The sequence below is a fragment of the Ambystoma mexicanum genome, chromosome 5q (genome assembly GCF_040938575.1).
Source record: "Ambystoma mexicanum isolate Mex_15411 chromosome 5q, UKY_AmexF1_1, whole genome shotgun sequence".
Lineage (NCBI taxonomy): Eukaryota > Metazoa > Chordata > Amphibia > Caudata > Ambystomatidae > Ambystoma > Ambystoma mexicanum.
The window spans coordinates 1,314,153,259-1,314,170,402 of record NC_090933.1 but is presented as its reverse complement, the minus strand read 5'-3'; the positions used below and the strand labels follow the sequence as shown (position 1 = coordinate 1,314,170,402).

Sequence of the window (17,144 nt, the reverse complement as noted above, 5' to 3'; positions counted from 1 at the left end):
CACACACACTCCCCATGTCTGGTCACCTCTGTATAGGAGCACTTTTGGGCTCTAATTCCCCAATGGGCTGGGAATGGGGCTCAAATGGTGTTTGGAGGTTTAACCCTTTCAGTGTATGGGTCTGATCCCTGTGAGGTTTTCTTTGGAGATGTCGCCAGCTGGACGTATAGCTCAGTGAGTGAAGTAGTTCCAGTGAGCTCTGAGTTCATCCTCTAGATTTCAAGCTAGTGTCGTGGCAGGATGGACACCGCATTTATCCTTTAGAGGCAGGTACCCAGTGCTTTAAGTGGGCCGGTGCCAGGCCCCAGCAGTCTCCAAAAAGTGGAGCTGAGCCGGGGTCTCCTAACCCCACCACACCACAGCGGTATACATTATCCCGCCACGGCCGAAGCGTGACAGGAGATGCACCCGCCATTTTCGATTCTGGTAAACTGACATAAGAGCCATCCAGTCACAGCTGTGGCTGGTTGGCACTTCTGTCAGTCAGTGTAACTTCCTCCTGTGACCCCCTCGCTTGAGGGGTCACAGGAGGAAGTCAATGTCCTTTTGTTTCTCCACCCCCTCCCTAGGTCACTGAGGCGTCTTTGACCCTCGCTGAACCTGGGGCCTCCATGCCATGTTTCTATGTTTATAAAAGATGGCTTGAAAAGTACACAATTCAAGCCAACTTTTATAAAGCTTTGCTGACGACAAAGACGTCTCGGACTGCAGATACCTGTGTTTCATCTCTGCTCATGCCACTGTCAGCAACCGCTGTGGCGGCTCTGGCAAATATGCACCTCACAATGCAACTCTTGCCTTACAGAGAGAGAGTGGGAGCGTGAGAGAAGTAACCCAATGAACACCAAAAACAAACCCTAGACCCTGACCAACGCCATGACTGCCTTTCCCAGGAAAAGCTACTTACGAATGTGGGGCCGTCCTGCTGCAACAGCGGGGCCCCTGTAAAGTCACACTGACCATCCAGCAGCAACAGCCGGGCCCCTGTAAAGTCACACTGACCATCCAGCTGCAACAGTGCAGTGGGGCCCCTGTAAAGTCACACTGTCCATCCTGCTGCAACAGCAGGGCCCCTGTAAAGTCACACTGACCATCCCGCTGCAACAGCAGGGCCCCTGTAAAGTCACACTGACCATCCCGCTGCAACAGCAGGGCCCCTGTAAAGTCACACTGACCATCCAGCTGCAACAGCGGGGCCCCTGTAAAGTCACACTGACCATCCGGCTGCAACAGCAGAGCCCCTGTAAAGTCACACTGACCATCCGGCTGCAACAGCGGGACCCCTGTAAAGTCACACTGACCATCTACCTCCAACAGTGGGCCCCTGTAAAGTCACACTGACCATCCAGCTGCAACAACGGGCCCCTGTAAAGTCACACTGACCATCCACCTGCACAAGCTGGGTCGCTGTAAAGTCACACTGACCATCTACCTCCAACAGCGGGGCCCCTGTAACGTCACACTGACCATCCGTCTGCAACAGTGGGGCCCCTGTAAAGTCACACTGACCATCCAGCTCCAACAGCGGGCCCCTGTAAAGTCACACTGACCATCCACCTGCACAAGCTGGGTCGCTGTAAAGTCACACTGACCATGCAGCTCCAACAGCGGGGACCCAGTAAAGAGACACTGACCATTCGCTTGCAACAGCAGAGCCCCTGTAAAGTCACACTGACCATCCGGCTGCAACAGTGGGGCCCCTGTAAAGTCACACTGACCATCCAGCTGCAGCAGCGGGGCCCCTGTAAAGTTACACTGACCATCTGGCTGCAACAGTGGGGCCCCTGTAAAGCCACACTGACCATCCGGCTGCAACAGTGGGGCCCCTGTAAAGTCACACTGAACATCCGGCTGCAACAGCGGGGCCCCTGTAAAGTCACACTGACCATCCGGCTGCAACAGCGGGGCCCCTATAAAGTCACACTGACCATCTACCTCCAACAGCGGGGCCCCTGTAGAGTCACAATGACCATCCAGCTGCAAAAGTGGGCCCCTGTAAAGTCACACTGACCATCCATCTGCAACATCGGGGCCCCTGTAAAGTCACACTGACCATCCAGCTGCAACAGCGGGCCCCTGTAAAGTCACACTGACCATCCAGCTCCAACAGCGGGCCCCTATAATGTCACACTGAGCATCAAGCTGCAACAGAGGGGACCCTGTAAATTCACACTGTACACTGCTTATTCTGCCTTCAGTAAAGTATGCAGTTTGCAGCGTTTATGCTGCTATCATGCATCGAGGACGCAAAGGTTGCCACCACAGTCTTGCATGGCACATACTAGTCTACAGACCAATAGGGGACTTTGAAGTCATTCACTATTGTTTGCTGGGTGGAGGTCCTGTCCCCTACAACTGTTGCATTCTTTGAAATCTCCAGATGTGAGCTGCAAACATCCCTGGTAAGATCCTAGATGGTGGGAGGCCTCAGTAAAGTCAGAGCTCACCTGGGTGGTTTCCAGTGTGTGGGCAATACTGTCCTTCCCACCTAGAAAATGACTGCTCTATGGGCAATACTGTCCTTCCCACCTAGGAAATGATGACTGAACTATGGGCAATACTGTCCTTCCCGCCTAGGAAATGACGAGGGATCTATGGGCAATACTGTCCTTCCCGCCTAGGAAATGATGACTGATCTATGGGCAACAATGTCCATCCCACCTAGGAAATGACGAGTGCTCTATGGGCAATACTGTCCTTCCCACCTAGAAAATCACGAGTGATCTATCAGCAATACTGTCCTTCCGGCCTAGAGAATGACGAATGATCTATGGGCAATACTGTCCTTCCCACCTAGGAAATGACAAGAAATCTAGGGGCAATACTGCCCTTCCCGACCTAGGAAATGATGAGTGATCTATGGGCAATACTGTCCTTCCCGCCTAGGAAATGACAAGTGATCCCTGGGCAATACTGTCCTTCCCGCCTAGGAAATGACGAGTGATCTATGGTCAATACTGTCCTTCCCGCCTAGTACATGACGAGTGATCTATGGGCAATACGGTCCTTCCCGCCTAGGAAATGACGAGTGATCTATGGTCAATACTGTCCTTCCCGCGTAGGAAATGACGAGTGATCTATGGTCAATACCATCCTTCCTGCCTAGGAAATGACGAGTGATCTTTGGGAAATGCTGTCTTTCCCACCTAGGAAATGACGAATGATGTATGGGCAATACTGTCCTTCTCGACTAGGATATGAGTGATCTATGGTCGATACTGTCCTTCCCGCCTAGGAAATGACGAGTGATCTATGGGCAATACTGCCCTTCCCGCCTAGGAAATTATGAGTGATCTATGGGCAATACTGTCCTTCCCGCCTAGGAAATGACAAGTGATCTATGGGCAATACTGTCCTTCCCACCTAGGAAATGACGAGTGATCTATGGTCAATACTGTCCTTCCCGCCTAGTACATGACGAGTGATCTGTGGGCAATACGGTCCTTCCCGCCTAGGAAATGACTAGTGATCTATGGGCAATACTGTCCTTCTCGACTAGGATATGAGTGATCTATGGTCAATAATGTCCTTCCCGCCTAGGAAATGACGAGTGATCTATGGGCAATACTGTCCTTCCCACCCAGGAAATGATGACTGATCTATGGGCAATACTGTCCTTCCCGCCTAGGACATGACGAATGATCTATGGGCAATACGGTCTTTCCCACCTAGGAAATGACGACTGATCTATGGGCAATACTGTCCATCCCACCTATGAAATGACAAGAAATCTAGGGGCAATACTGCCCTTCCCGCCTAGGAAATGATGAGTGATCAATTGGCAATGCTGTCCTTCCCGACTAGGAAATGACGAGTGATCTAGTCATGGCAGCAAATCTGTATCAAAAAGTATGAGTACATGAATATACACTGTCCTGTGTGGAGTATACATACTGGGCGCTGGCTTTGTCTGGCCAGTATCCTTTCCTCGGGTGCTCCCCAGTTTGCTCAAGTGGTTTTGTTAGTTGGAAAGCCTGAGTGTTGCTTGTTCACAACACCACCGGTTGCCTAAAGTGTAGACTTGCCTGCTGCTGTGCATTATCAGCCGTGTGTCTTGCAGATTCTCTGTGCATGATCAGCCGTGTGGCTTGCAGATTCTCTGTGCATGATCAGCCGCGTGGCGTGCAGATTCTCTGTGCATGATCAGCCGCGTGGCTTGCAGATTCTCTGTGCATGATCAGCCGCGTGGCTTGCAGATTCTCTGTGCATGATCAGCCGCGTGGCTTGCAGATTCTCTGTGCATGATCTGCCGTGTGGCTTGCAGATTCTCTGTGCATGATCAGCTGTGTGGCTTGCAGATTCTCTGTGCATGATCAGACGTGTGGCTTGCAGATTCTCTGTGCATGATCAGCCGTGTGGCTTGCAGATTCTCTGTGCATGATCAGCCGTGTGGCTTGCAGATTCTCTGTGCATGATCTGCCGTGTGGCGTGCAGATTCTCTGTGCATTATCAGCCGTGTGGCTTGCAGATTCTCTGTGCAGGATCAGCCGTGTGGCTTGCAGACTCTCTGTGCATGATCAGCCGTGTGGCTTGCAGATTCTCTGTGCATGATCTGCCGTGTGGCTTGCAGATTATCTGTGCATGATCAGCCGTGTGGCGTGCAGATTCTCTGTGTCCCCACCTTGGAGAGAATTCACCCCGCTGTGGCTATGCTCACATTACACCTTTAGTCGGCAATGTTACGAAGCACTCCCAGCCTCTGGGATGCCCTTTTATGATCTTAAGATGGGGAGTGCAGGCAAGTTTGTGGGTTACCTTCCACATGTCTGCATAAAACGGCAAACCTTGCTACCAGTGTGTGTTTTTTAAATGCAAAGAAATCTAGTCACTAAAGCCTTTTTTTCTTTTGCTAAGGGCGCCAGTGGGAGCCTTGCTTATCTCATGAGCTTTCCAGACTAGGGGCCCTGTAGGACCAATGGGCCCGCACAGGCACCTGCTTGTGTGTGCAGTGGTGTGTGTACATGTTAGCACTGAGCCGGGGAGAAGGGCGGGGCCTCCCAGAGAGCACAGGAAGCCGTGGGAGTGTTACACATGACCTGGTGCTGGTGCCAGGCGGAGTCCAGGGTCTCTTTCAGACACATGTCTTCATGCAGAACCAGGAGGACATCTGAATGATATCGATACATATTGCAGAGGTGTAGAGGGCGAACCTATAGCCCGTGTGCAGCCCGCATAGTAGAGGGCGAACCTATAGCCCGTGTGCAGCCCGCAGGGTAGAGGGCGAACCTACAGCCCGTGTGCAGCCCGCAGGGTAGAGGGCGAACCTACAGCCCGTGTGCAGCCCGCAGGGTAGAGGGCGAACCTACAGCCTGTGTGCAGCCCGCAGGGTAGAGGGCGAACCTACAGCCCGTGTGCAGCCCGCAGGGTAGAGGGCGAACCTACAGCCCGTGGGCAGCCGCAGGGTAGAGGGCGAACCTACAGCCTGTGGGCAGCCCGCAGGGTAGAGGGCGGACCTATAGTCTGTGGGTAGCCCACAAGGTAGAGGGCGAACCTATAGCCTGTGTGCAGCCCACAGGGTAGAGGGCGAACCTACAGCCCGTGTGCAGCCTGCAGGGTAGAGGGCAAACTGTTGTGGCCTTGAAGGACGACAGGACGCTGTAGTGAATCTACTCTACTTTATTAAATAACAACTGGTGTGGACGGGTATATGTCCAAGTTCTCATCAAGCACGTACTTACAGTTCAGTTAAGTTCAGGACTTCCCCAGTTGAGTCACTGAGGGAAGTGGGTGCACTAGGGTGGCACGCTGTAAGCTTCTAGGGCCCCCAGGTAACCGCCTGTGGCTGTGGTGTTACACCCTAGAAGCTGGGCTGTACGGCTGCTGGAAGTTCTTGCCTTCTCGGCTCCTCATCAGGAGCAGCGCTGTGGTGCGACCGCTTCCTTTGGCGGGCTGCCAGCTCTCAAGCGGGAAGCAACTCGTTAAGTGCGATCTCGCGAGAACACGCTCCCGCGATCGAGTGATATCCCCACACACCTCCTTTGCTGGGAAAAAGGATGCATGGTCATTCCATGACAAAGTCTGCAAACTTGCTGGGTTTTCTTCTCTCCCTCTGAGGTCTGCTTCGATCTGTATATGGGGCAGGATTGCTGGAGTGCCCTTGAGAAGATGCGGGTGATTCAAGTTCTTCTTCCCTTGCTCTTCGCTGTGACTCCCTGGGTGTAGTTGGAGAGTCGGGGCTTGAGAACTCGTTGCCCTGGTGTGGCTCCAAGACACCTCTTTCTGAGCGGCGAGGGTTTTCGGATGTCCCTTGGCGGTCTTGATCTTCTCCGGTGTCCCAGTGTGGTTGTTCCACGTCTTCCCTCCTGCGGTACATGGCCATCCTCTCCAGATTCCATTTCCTTCCGTCGTTGGTGCAGATGTGGTTTGACCCTCTCTGCATGACTTCTATGGGACTGCTGTACTTGGAGCCGGTCTCATTGTCTTTGTGGGGAAGGCGTATTTTCACCAGGTCACCTCTGTTAATTGCTGTGTATCGAGCGGCTCGACGCAAGTCCCCTTGGGCCTTCATGGCTTCTTTGTTGCGCCGCATGCGAAACGCTATGTCGTCCATGTTCACGTCTTCATCAGCCCTCACTTGATGGAGCCAGGGTGGTACCAGTGGGGATGCGGCCCTTCTCCCCCTCAGCAGATGGAATGGGGAGAAGCCAGTGACGGTGTTGGGGGTGAGGCGGTGTGCCGCTACTGCTTCCTTGACCGTCTTGTACGGGTCAGAGCCCGAGGCATGAGCCAGTTGTAGTGCCCCTTTGATGAAGCGGTTTGCTCGCTCGACCAGGCCATTGGCCTGTGGGTGGTACAGGCTTGCTCTCCGTTGTCGAATGTTGTTGAGCTTGAGAAACTTCTCCATTTCTCGGGAGACTAACTGGACTCCGTTGTCTGTGACGAGTTCTTCTGGTAGACCTTCCCGCTGGAATACGGCGGTGAGTGTTTCAATGACTGTGCTTGTGGTGATGTCTGACGTGAAGTCAGCTTCTACCCGTTTGGAGAAGTAATCAACCATGACTATCCCATATCTGTACTCTGGGGGCATGTTGTCCAGGGGCCCAATGAAATCCAACCCTAGTTTTCGCCAGGCCCCTTTGGCACTTCGGTGGGCAGCATGGGGGCTTGCCTCACGGTTAGGCGCTTGTCACTGTTGGTGCACTCGTGGCACCTTTCGACCATTTGTCTTATGTCCTGGTCCATGCCTGGCCACCAGTAGGCGTTGCGTATCCTGCGTCTGGTCATGTTGCACCCCAGGTGGCCTGAATGTGCCCTGCACATTATCACTTTGCAGATGCCGCTGGGCGGGATGATTTGATCGCCTCTGAAGATGAGACCGTTCATGGTGGAGATTTCCTCGTTCACTTTCCAGTAGGGACGGAGGCCTTCGGGGATCGCTCTCTCGTTGGGCCATCCCTCGCGAACCCAGGTGCTGACCTGCCTTAGGGCCTCGTCCTGTTCAAACTCCTCCCGCCAGTGGCGCTCACTCAGGTCCATGTATTCACCGTTCCTCAAGTCACTGATGGAGGCTACGACACACTCATCCTCCAGGAACGTGGTGTCGGGGGCTCTTTGGCTCAGGAGTCTGGACATGCAGTCCGCTTGTGCATTTTTCCACCCCGCAATGTGTGCTATTTCGTACGTGTATTCTTGAAGCTTTGCGGCGATCCTGGCCAGCCTCGGGGTGGCCGTCTTGGTGCCGCCCGGGCTCAACATGTGGATGAGGGGTTTGTGGTCGGTGACCAGCTTGAATCTCGTCCCCCATACGTACGATCTGAAGTAGTCGACGGCCCATGCACATGCCAACATTTCCTTCTCGGCCGTGGAGTAATTCTTCTCCGATGCGGATAGCGCTTTGGATGCAAACGCCACAATGTTCTCAGCGTCTCCCTTCTTCTGGGTCAGGGTGGCCCCCAGGCCATACGCACTGGTGTCTGTGGTAATGCAGGTGTCCCATTCAGGGTTGTATGGTTTCAGGCACGGCGCGTGTAGGATTCTCTTTTTGATTTCCCGGAACGCCTCGTTCTGTTCCGGACCCCACGAGTAGGCTGCCCCCTTCTTCAGAAGCTCCCTCATGGGAGACGTGGTCTCGGAGAATCTGGGGACGAATTTGGCATAGTACTCCGCTAGGCCCAGGAATGAGCGTAGCTCCTCTTTGGACACCGGAGCCGGGGCTTCTGTTATGGCCTGCATGAGGTCCTTCTTGGGACTAACGCCGTCACTTGAAATGCAGTACCCAAGGTATTCTACCTTGTTCACTCCGAAGACGCACTTTTCATGGTGTAGGTGAATGCCCTCCTCTTGAAGCCTGCTCAAGACAGCCTTGAGTGCCTTGTCATGGGTCTCGTTGTCTCTGGCATACACAAGGATATCATCTTGAAAGAAGGAAACATTTGTGAGTCCCTTGAGTAAAGAGTTCATCATTCTCTGAAATGCGGATGCCGCCGATGACAACCCGAATGGTATGCGGGTATATTGAAAGGTGCCGAAGGGCGTGATGAACGCTGTAAGGGGGCGAGAGGCTTTGTGCAGGGGAATCTGGTAATAGGCATCACGCATGTCCAGCTTAGTGAAGATTGCCGCCTCTTTCATCATGAGGACGATCTCATTGATACTGGGGAGTGGAAAGCTATCTGTGATCACCTCTAGATTGAGGCTTCTTAGGTCGATGCAGATCCTAAGGTCGTTGCTGGATTTCTTTTTGATCAAAACTACTGGACTCAACCACTGTGAGGATTCCACGGTCTTGATGGTTCCTTCTTCGACCATCTTCTGAAGGTGGGCCTCCAATGCGGGTCTCGCTGTGGCAGGAACAGCCCTGACTTTGTGTTTCACCGGTATGGCGTTGGGTTTTAGGCGAATCCTGTGGACATAGTTTCTCACCTTCCCTGGGTTCTTGGAGAACGGGTACGGGAACATCTCCTTGAAGTTCAGCGCTGCTCCTGAGGAGACCATGAGAACCTGTTCCGGAGTGCTGGGATCCAGTTTCATGCTGAGTTTGTGTTGATCGTCCCATCCCAGTACAGCTGGGCCTTTGGGTGAAAAATACACTTTGGTGGTGGTGGACCTCCCTTTGAATTCGATCCGGGCTTTGATGTAGCCTAAAAGGTCGACAGTTGCACCACCGAACACCGTCAGCTTTTGCCTGGTCGTTCTGATCTCTACTTGCGCTCGACCCATCATCTCCTTGTACGTGTTGATGGGGAGGATTGTGAGGTCGGATCCCGAGTCTGCCATGACACGCGTTTCCATTCCGTCAACTTTAATGGTGCAGTGGGGCTTTTCCCTCCTGGCCTGGGGAGCGTTGACCATGACCACCATGGGTCTGTCCTGCTGGTCGTCATCGTCGCTTGAAAAGCAGTCACCATCAACACGGGAAACCGTCTTCTCCCGCCACGTGCATGCCTGAGCCACGTGGCCGATGCGTCCGCACTTAGAGCACTCCTTATTCCTGGCGGGGCAGTCGCGATCATTCGCCATGTGCTTGGTGCTGGCGCATCTATAGCATTTGGGTGCCTCCTTTTTCCTGGGATTTTTGTCTCTGGGGCCGTCGCGGGATTGCTTGTCTCTGCGCCCTCTCCATTGTAGCGCTGCACGTTCGGGCGCGGGCAGGTGACTTCCCGCCTCTTTGCGTCTGCTGGAGGTTTCCTCCTCCGGCCTAGCAATTTGGATGGCCTTGTCAAGGGTGACCTCCTTTTCTTGTATGAACTTGTCCTGCACTTTCCTAGAGTTGGGGTGAACGACGAGCATGTCGCAGATGACCTGTTCTGTGTTTTCGCCAAAGGCGCAAAGAGAGTCCAACTCCCTCATCCTGGTGATGTAGTCGTCCACGGGTTCGCTCCCTTCTTGTTTGCGGGTGTAGAACCTCAGTCTGTGCAGTACAGCGTTCTCCTTATTGGTGAACCTCTTCACAATGCGACGGGTCGCTTCCTTGTAGACATCGTCATCATCATCGGCCGCAGGTATCTCCTTCAACCCGGCAAAAATGCGCTGTCCTTCAACCCCCAAAGCATTTAACAGCATCGCCTTCTTCCTCACGGGGGCATACCGCATGCCGCCTATCGCTTCCAGATAGGTGGAGAACAGGGGCTCCCACTGCATCCATGGAATTGCTGGTGTCCTCGGTGACGGGAGGAAGGCAGGGGGCGGCGTGGCGCCTTGCATGGTGAGGCCGTGGGGTCTTTGGTATCCTCGTCGCCAATTATGTTGTGGCCTTGAAGGATGACAGGACGCTGTAGTGAATCTACTCTACTTTATTAAATAACAACTGGTGTGGACGGGTATATGTCCAAGTTCTCATCAAGCATGTACTTACAGTTCAGTTAAGTTCAGGACTTCCCCAGTTGAGTCACTGAGGGAAGTGGGTGCACTAGGGTGGCACGCTGTAAGCTTCTAGGGCCCCCAGGTAACCTCCTGTGGCTGTGGTGTTACACCCTAGAAGCTGGGCTGTACGGCTGCTGGAAGTTCTTGCCTTCTCGGCTCCTCATCAGGAGCAGCGCTGTGGTGCGACCGCTTCATCTGGCGGGCTGCCAGTTCTCAAGCGGGAAATGTTTTCCCACGGAGCGTGGGCTCGCGAGATCTCGTTAAGTGCAATCTTGTGAGAACACGCTCCCGCGATCGAGTGATATCCCCACACAAACCTATAGCCTGTGGGCAGCCCACACAGATTTACAGTGGAGATTTCCGCCCGCACACCTGCCTTTATATCGTATTCATCAATACCTAAACTGGAGCAAACCGAAAGATGACCGGGGCCTCTGTGAGATGCACATGTGCAAACAGTGCCCGTGCAGCTCTCGGTGAATATGGTGCACATCTCAGATGCCCTGGGCACCGCCCACTATGCCCCGTGGCAAGGCTTCTTCACATGGGTGCACAGTGCATACTATCTTTGCACCTGTAACATGTGTGTATTAGTTATGACCACAGATAGAAATATGGTACTTGCGCCGCTGCAAACACGTGTTTGCATGCAGCATCACTCCACTTGCCTTATAACAATGGGGTTCAGCGCATATATCACACTAGCCAGTGAAGGCATGTCATATCCGGGGCATGGCCATATTATAAAACTTGCTACAGTAGCAAGGAAGTCATTTCATCGAAATACCAGGGGTAGCGGACGTGACATCACATGACCTTTGACCTCTGATGACATCACAGGACGGGAGCGATGCAACACGACCTTTCATCCCTCGACAAAACAGGAAGTGGCATCAGTAGCATTGTGCTCCTAAGTACACTACGAAACATATGGTTATGATATCACTAATGTGATACACATTTCATTCAAGAATCGATCAGCATATGTATGGTTAATATCAGCGCGTATAGGCCCATATTACCAAGTTACTGTGAATGCAAGCTGACGTCCAAGGCCAAATGATAATGATGTGTTATATATAGCGCTTAAGCGCTTTATATAGAACAAATATACATACAATATCATCAACCTGGGTTGGTACTCATTTATCAACCCCAGAATGATGAAAGGCTGAGTTGGCCTTGCCAGGATTCAAACCTGCAACCTACAGAACACACACACATCACAGCAAGTGCTCAACCAACAGAGCTATCTTTCCGGCTATAGTAAACTGAGAAATTGCATGTCTGATCTTAAATTCAGAAAGCAAATTACACTCTGTAGTGGATACTATTAAACTGCTAACTGGTATTTAACAGCAGGCCAGTTCATCTGCAGGTCTGGTGCAACGTTGGCCACATGTCAAGCCTGTGTGGATCTACTTTTCAGGGTTCAGAGGTTGTTAAAGCACATGCCATTGAGAGGGTACATAACTGTGTATTAAAGAATGTAGCGTTATGCAGGGAAAGTAGTGCACTCACACAGCTTCCCATACTCTGGGCACTCGTTACCTCATACATGTTTGTTTGTTTGTTTATTTAGTATGGCGCGCAAAACCCAGAGGTAACAGGGCGCAACAGAGGGCAGGAAGATAGGATTACATAAAAACTTAGTTGCAGGATAAGGCACACATGAGAAAAGAACAAAAAAAGAGGCATGGCTTTACATTGCGTGGAGTGTACATATATACATATAGTTAAACGAATGCTTACATATTTACATATTTAGTGCTGTGCATATGGGCAGTTTGGTTGCACTTACATATTTACATATTTAAAGCTGTGCATGGCAGTCAGGCTGGAACAACTGCATGGGCAGATGAGATGGCAGGGTCAGTCGTGAGGATCATTGGCCGGCAACCAGGTGAGGGTGTTTCGCCTGAAGCTACAGTAGGATTGGTCTGTCCTAATGTTGAGTGGGAGGGCGTTCCAGTATTGGGCTGCCAAGACAGGGAAGCTACTGCCGCCGGTTTTCTTTAGTCTGAAATTGGGTACCTGCAGGCAGTAAGAGTTAATCAATCTGGTGGGGCGGGTGGAGGTTTTTTTCTTTATTCTGGATGCGAGATAGGAGGGGGGCTGCGTTGTTTAAGCATTTGCAAGTGATTGATGCCGTTTTGAGAGCGATGCGGTCAGAGATTTTGAGCCATTTGTGTTCTCTCCTTTTGTTGGAGATGTGTTCCTTAGAAGGTAGGTTGAGGACTGTTCTGAGAGCGTTATTTTGTAGTGTCTGTAGTTTGTTGGTTATGTAATTGTTGGCTCCTAGGTACATGGCGTTGCAATAGTCCAGTCTGGATAGTATTAGGGCATTGGCGATGATGATGCAGCTAGCTTGGGTGAGGAAGGCTCTGCTTGCCCTGATTAGCTTGCATGTGTAGGCGGTGGAGGATGCTAGTGAGTTGACTTGTTTTTTTAGTGACATGGTTGCATCAAGGTGAAAGCCTAGCGTGTTCACTGTTTTGGCCACTGTGATGGTGTTGCCATCAATATTTAAGGCCTTATAGTTGGAACTGAGTTTTTTAGATTGGATCCGAGGAGCAGGATTTCGGTTTTCTCATCATTCTGGCGTAGGCCGTGTGTGGCCATCCATGCCTGAATGATGAGATATATTTTGTTTACCAAGGCCGTATCTGAAACGAAGTTGCCCGAAAGGGGTATGAGGATCTGGGTGTCATCTGCATAATTGGTATATGAGACACCCAGTCTGTCTAACTTGTCAAATAGGGGCTTGGTAAAGATGTTGTAGAGGGTGGGAGAGACGCAGGAGCCCTGGGGTACCCCACAAGTTATTTTAATGGGGTCTGCTGAGGCTAGGGTAGAGAAGACCCTCATAGTTCGGTTGTCCAGGAATGATTGGATCCAGGCTATGGCCTCTTTCGAGAAGTGGGCAGCTGAGGCCAGGTGTTCGTACAGGACTGCGTGATCATGCAAACAAACATCCGGAACAGAATGCCAGGGAGATGGGAAAGATAGACACATTACAACAAAGCATTCATTGTGGCACAGTGAAGTCAATGGCCACTTTATGTGCTACAGTCCAACATTTCTACACTGTACCCAAGCTTTTAGACCCAAGGATTTTGTCATGTGACTGAGGACGCCGAAATGGAATGTCTTGTGATGATCGTAACAGAGACAATGGCAGAAAAAAACATGCTACAACTGCAACTTGCAAACAGCAAAATACATAGTCCAAAATGGATGCTTATTCTACTCAAAATGCTTTTTTGAGTTTTTTGTCTGCATTGTGAATTTGAGGTGTTTAAGAACAGACAAAATCAGTGACTCCCCCTCTGGAGTGTGCCTGAAATAAACCTTTAATGAGTCTAGCAATTATTGTATAGAATTCCAGAAAGACTAATTATTTGTTATTCCTAATCTTTCTCATTTAGGGTCACTGCTCAAAGTGTTACTTATGGAACATCCTGTTCTTTTTTTTATGAGGCCTGAACAAGAAAGGCAGCCCGTCCAGAAACAAAGAGCCACATGGGGCTGGCCACAGCCTAGGAGCTTTGATTTTTTTGTTATTGTTTTTTAAACTATTTAAAAATAATAATAATTTAGGGGTGGCAAGGGAGACCTCAGGGGGTCTCTGCTGCGACTCCTGGCAACCTCAAAATTATGTCTCTGTTGTGAGAAACTCATGGTGACAACAAGTAAGACAGACACACGTGATCACAGTCAAAGGGTGTTTATTGAACAATGAATGCTGTATGCAGATTGGAAAAACGCCTAATCTAAACCTATATCTAAGATGGGAGCAAGCGTCGACCATTGAATGAAAAATAAGGCAGTCCTTGTGGCGCTGTGTCAAAATAAAAAGGGCCTATAGTAATAAACCTAGTGCCAAATCTCACAACTAACACAAAAAGGGTGTGGGATAGTTCTCAAAAAAAGAAAGAAGTGTTCTCTAATCATAAGTCAGGATGCGGTAGCCTGGGTCTCCCGTCCCCACGTTTTGGACACAGGGTAAAATGGGAGCTTAGAGCACAGTACAGTCCTGGGCTTCTCCGGCACAAGACAACAGTTCTAAAGGCATTTCTCAGGACACACTCTCAAGCTTTTCTAGCACGAGATGATAGTTCAGTTATCAGGGCCGTCGATGGCCAAGTCTCATTTCACTTGAAAGTCTCTTGCCTTCGAGGACCTGACGTGTTCAAACAACAAAACAAAAGTTCCTTTAACAAATTAAAGTTCTTTTCCAATGTTCGCTGGGTGACGAGTTCACCACTGGGCCCCAACTTCTGGGCGCTGACCCGTCTCAATTTTTTTACCACAGTTCATGTAGGGTGATGGCTTCACCCTTGGGTCCCCCTCTTCTGGGTGCGGACCCTTCTCAATTATATTCCACAAATGTATATGTCAGTTCCCTTCTTACTTGAAATTTGGACGATAGCTTCACCCCTGGATCTCCCTCTGTCGGGCTCGGACCCCTCTTGATTGACGGTACCCTGGTGATGGTTTCACCCCTGGTTTTCTCTCTGCAGGGCTCAGATCCCTCTTGACTGCTACTACTTGGGTTACAGCTTCACCTCTGGATCTCCCTTCATCGAGGTCGGACCCCTCTTGACTGGCGGTGCTCGGATGATAGCTTCACCCCTGGATCTCCCTCCTTCGGGCTCGGACCTGTCTTGACTGGCGGAACTCGGGTGATGGCGGCATCCCTGATTTTACCTCTGCCGGGCTTGGACCCCTCTTGACTGCTAGAACTTGGGTGATAGCTTCACCTCGGGATCTCCCTCTGCCAGGCTCAGACCCTTCTTCTCTGACATCCCTCCTTCGGGTTCACTCTTGCCTTCTCTTAACTTTGCTTACACTTTTCTTCTCAATCTTGGGGTGACAACTTTTCACCCTTGGATCCCCCTCTGCTGGGCTCCAACCCCTCTTGAATATTAGCCTCCCCTCACCCGGTTCACTGTGGCTCTCGATCAGGGTTATTTTGGCTCACCCTCTGGTTCCCCCTCTTTTGGGCACAGACCCCTCTTTACTTTCAATGTTCTCTTATTACACAGTTCAATGTTTACAGGATTCACTTCCCTTTCTTTCACAGTGCTTGTAGATCAAAGTCTTTCGAATGTACAGGGATTTTGCTTCACCCTCTGTATGACCACTGACCTATTTCGCTGGCCCATCTACAGCCTTCTGGTAACTGTAGTTTCACTCAGATGGGGACCAACCAGAGTCTCCTGAGCTAGCCCCCACATGGTGCCAGTTTTCCTCTGCAGCTGGTCTCCCATCAACACTTTTAGTTTATTTACAGTTCCTTGAACTTGGTTCAACTTTGCCACCTTGCGATTCTCTCACTCAACACAGCCCGGTTCCTATTGATTATCCCCTCGACTCACCGGCTGTGATGGACCGCTTGGCCTGGGGCTTTTCTGGAGTCAAGGCCGGACCATGGGCGCGTGAGCATTCCTCTCCCCTGCTTATCGGCATAAGCTTGCCCCGTGTACCGTTGACATCTGCTGCAAGACACTTCTGCTATTGTTCGCAGTCTTAGGCTCTTTTCCAAGAAAGTTCCGCTTGTCTGGGACAAAAAGGGCAAGGTCACTTCTCTCCTCACCACCTTCTTGATTCCTGCCGCCTTTCTCCTTTGCTTGTACTGCCGTGCCTGCGTAGCTGTGAGGTCTGCTCTGCTCGCCTTGCTCGTACTGTGCTCTCTTGCTCCATCTTTTATTCCTGTGCGGAAAAGGAAGAGGCGTCCGGTGTGTGTGATTTGAGTCAATTGCCACACTTTGCCTGACCCTCGTGTCGGGACATGTCAGGTAAACAGTCTTATTGCAAGTCTGTTGTAAATCGATATTCATGTCGGAAAGGGGAGGGGTTGGAGTGTCAGAATGTCCCACTGGATAGGATAGGGCAACAATACTATTATAAGAAGAGGGTTGGTTGGTAAATTGAGAAGAACGAAATGGATAAGGTTTGTGAAATGGATGAGAATGACCAATGACCAGGATTGTGAACAAAACAAAGGGGATGGTGGGAATTTTAATTGTGGATCACTTTCGACTGGGAGTTCAGAAAGTGACAATCAGAGGGACGGGATTGATAGTGTTTGTGGGATAAACAGGAATAGGTACGATTGTGAAATAAACAAGGGGGATTGTGGGAAATGTAGTATTTTACCTGAGCAGGTTTGGAGTGCGGAAAATAATAATCAGAGGGACGGGAAGAAGAACGATTGGGAGTTTTCGGATAAGAAACAGAAAAACAGGGGTTTTGGAAAATATGGTTTCGGGAGGCAGCGGATGTGTAATGGATTCAATAGAGACAGAGGGGATGATTGATTCTTGAAAAGGAAGTTGATCACATGGAAGGGAGGTAGAGTTCATACAGCCCATAAAAGCTTTGGGGACCTCGTCTTCCTCATCCCTTCCTCCGGTGTAACATTGCGTCTCACCTGGGGCAATCTCCCGAGCATAACCCTGGGTTCCCCCGTCCAGGTGATTCCCTTTTGCTCTTTCGCCCCCAGTGCTGGGATCTGAGCATGTCAAGTTTCCTTTGGCCACCTGAGTAAGGGCTCCTTGAGGCTTGCTTGGGAGAACACCCTCAGGTTTCTCACACTGTTCTGTAGACTTTAGTCCTGGTTTGGCAGCACCATTTGAATGATAGTTAATCTCATCCACCCAATCCAAGCATTTCAGAACCCACCACACCCCACCTGGATTATTATTATTATTATTTTTTATTATTTACTTGGTTTAATTTACAAGACATTTTTACAAGAAGAAAACAAAAAAAACTTCACAAAGTTCCTTAGAAGAATGAGATTTCGGGGGGGGGGTTAAGCCCAAATCTTCCAACGG

General features: G+C 50.7%; 1 protein-coding gene and 1 pseudogene across 1 annotated transcript in view; one reads left to right on the top strand and one right to left on the bottom strand.

The window, feature by feature from the left end:
* Window positions 1-17,144, top strand: part of LOC138498400 (zinc finger protein 850-like) — a 272,974-nt pseudogene that overhangs the window by 77,210 nt on the left and 178,620 nt on the right.
* LOC138498463 (zinc finger protein 271-like) overlaps window positions 1-17,144 on the bottom strand; it is a 77,061-nt gene that overhangs the window by 28,886 nt on the left and 31,031 nt on the right. The window lies entirely within an intron of this gene.